The following is a 3,004-nucleotide window of genomic DNA, read 5'->3' on the forward strand; positions in this document are numbered from 1 at the left end:
GAAATGTAACGCTGGGTGCATAGCAATGGCCCCATCTTCAGATGCCGGTGGCCCATGCAATCCCTCTCAGTCATTCTTCATTACACAAGAGATGGAGAGGCTCATCCTATCTCGTACTGCGCTGCCTCCTTTACCAACACTGGTCGTCAGATGATATGCTCTCTCTCTCTCTCTGCCTCTCTCTCGCTCGGGCTTTCATCATAAAAGGACTTTGAGTTTGGAGCGCACATCGAGGCTCTTTATTTTCTTTCTGCAGTAATCAGCTATTTTAAGAGAGAGCAGAGAAACTACAACATTGTTATTCTGCAGAGGTGCGTGTGTGCATGGGGTCGAAGCATGGCAACATGTACATGTAAAGGATGTGGCTGATGTTCTCTGTTTTTTTTATCGTCAATAAATCGCAGGAAAAAGAACAAAACCAACAATATGCTTTTTCATCTCTCAAGTACTTTATGACTTCCCTGCCTTGTCTGTGTCTCTCAGCCTAAAGCCGGTGTGTTCCTATTGAAGAGATGAGGCTTTTAAATAGGTCACACATGTATTGTTTCATATCTAAAAAGGTAGTAAATTATAAAAAGATAGATAGCACTATTTCTAGCTGTGGATTATTGCACATTTGGTGTTTCTAGTGAGTATTTACAGCAGTAGGATGGTGTAGGTGGGACTCACAAGTGGCCATGCTGAGGGAGAAAGTTCATAAAGGTTGGGTGGGTTGAATAAACAATGGACTATATTCTAAAACATTGGCTTTCTCTTTTTCCAAAAAAGTAAAATAAACCAACTTTATACATTTGTTGGACGGATAAATTGTTATTGACAGTCCATGACCGTCCATGCTGATATGAAAAACAGACTTATTTTAATTTGCTTTTCAAATAGAATCATCTTATATAAGACATCTTTTCTATGTGAAAAGCAGAGGTGGGCGTTTTGCTTTGATTTGAGACAGCTATCATAGTGCCTTGTACAATAATGTTTTAGTCTGTTTTTCAGACCGAAATTGTCACCTGAGGTGGAATTAGATGAATTCAAGTGTAATCGGTTATTCAATTTCCGACATAATCTCCTCACAAACGTTTGAGAAAAATGTGGAAATAAAATGCTGGTGACAACTCATACATTTATGCAATAGATCAAATATTAGAGTATTACAACAAGTTGACACGTGTGCCGCAACATCCCTGAAGTTACAGCACAATATTCATCTCTCAAAGCTATAAATGGATCTGTAAAGCGTCTGTTATTGTTCGATAAGTCCCACCATGAAGAGATTTAGGTGTGCTGTCTGACACTGATGTTGGATTAGAGATCAACTGGCTGTGGAATGACTGAAATGCACAACACTTTCTAGCCTGCAACGGTTTAAAAAAAAAGAAGAAAAAAAAACTCAGCTCCTGAGCTTTTCCCTCAAAATTAACCGCACCCTTTTTTCTATTTCTTTTACCACGCTCCTCCATCCGTATGTATTTTCAAAGCGTGACAGCTGGATTGCAGTTGTTTCAGCTCTCTCAGACGAACGCCATTTGGAACGGCTTTCTATTCGGCGCTGGCAGTCAGTGCTGCCTGGCATGACAAATAACCCTTAAGCGCTTTCCACCTACTACCTCGATCCAAGAATATGTACGCTTCTGCAGTCCCTTGCTTGCATTTGATAAGACAGTAAGTGGTGAATATGCCTCCCGACGACTGAGTCCATCAACCATCCGCTGCTGGTTTTGGGATCGGATACAAAGAGGCCGGTGGGAGTTCAGTGGCAGATGGTTTTAAACAAGAGCTGGGTGGTAAGCTTTGACTGACAGTCCCTCAGTGTGCCCCCCCCCCCACCACCATCTCGGTCTCAGTGATGGCTTAATGGTGTCAACAGGAGAGATAGGGTCCTGACTCCTTTATCTGGACAAAATCTCAGACCCATCACCTTCTCTGTTTGCTGTAATTGCGGGGAGCAGTGTGGACTCTGCGGGAGGAAAAAGGCAAAGTAAAAGCCAAATCAAAAGGCTCAGCTTCAATCCACTTGACCGAGTGGGTCAACGGAAATAAATGACTTTCCTTTGACCGGCTGTACATCCATCTCTTCAGTGTCACCAGTGTCAAGGACACTGGGGCCTATCTCTGCTGCTTTCCTGTTCTGAGGAAATGAAAACAGACCGGTGGTTAACAGAAAAAGCCTTTCTGTCCGTCTGCTGGCCCTTCTTATCAATGAAAGGCTATCCATCTGGGGCCAGCATCACCCTGGATCCATGGCACCCACAGTCATCGATTATCATAGCCGGAAGTAATGTATGAATAAAAATAAGCCATAAAGTGTGAACTATGATGGAAGAAAAACATTGTTTATTATTCCTCTGCAGTTACGTTCTCAGTCTACACATCTGGCAATTTTAAGTTGGAGGATTTTGTGCATGTGTGTGTGTGTGTGTGTGTGTGTATGTACAGTGTGGATCCACTGCACTCCCCACCTGAAAACCAGAGGGAAGGAGGTGGTATTGGCACGGGCAGACGTGGCAAGTGGCAAAGCAGATGGCTCTCTGCTCACCATCATTTCCTTTCCCACAATGCTTCGGGAGCGTAGCGTACATTCTTTCTCCCCATGGGAGGACGTAGCCACAGGGCAGTCGTTTTTAAGGAGCGAACGAGCCCGAGCGCTGCACAGGAGCTCTAATTGTTTACCAGATACCTAGTTCCAGTCTAGATATCCAGCCACCTCTCCCCACAATTGTGTTCTTTTTTCTAGTGGGGCATCAAAGAACCGCAGCAGTAAAAATAAAAACACTGTCGTTAAGAGTCAATGCTGCTGATGATTTCCTTCCTGTTTTAGTCACCTGCCTCGTGAGCCACGTTACAGCCGGTGCCAATGACCTGGCCGACAAATCCAACTGGAGCTTTTTCATAATGTCCCCCGATCTCTATCCTTTTCATTGGCTGCCCAGGCGCCAGATGGAGCCCACCGTCTCTGCTCCACCCCGGGGCTCTTGCTCTCCTTTTGTTGGTTGGTAATGCAAGACCT

This window comes from Pseudoliparis swirei, chromosome 4, assembly GCF_029220125.1.
Source record: "Pseudoliparis swirei isolate HS2019 ecotype Mariana Trench chromosome 4, NWPU_hadal_v1, whole genome shotgun sequence".
Taxonomy (NCBI): domain Eukaryota; kingdom Metazoa; phylum Chordata; class Actinopteri; order Perciformes; family Liparidae; genus Pseudoliparis; species Pseudoliparis swirei.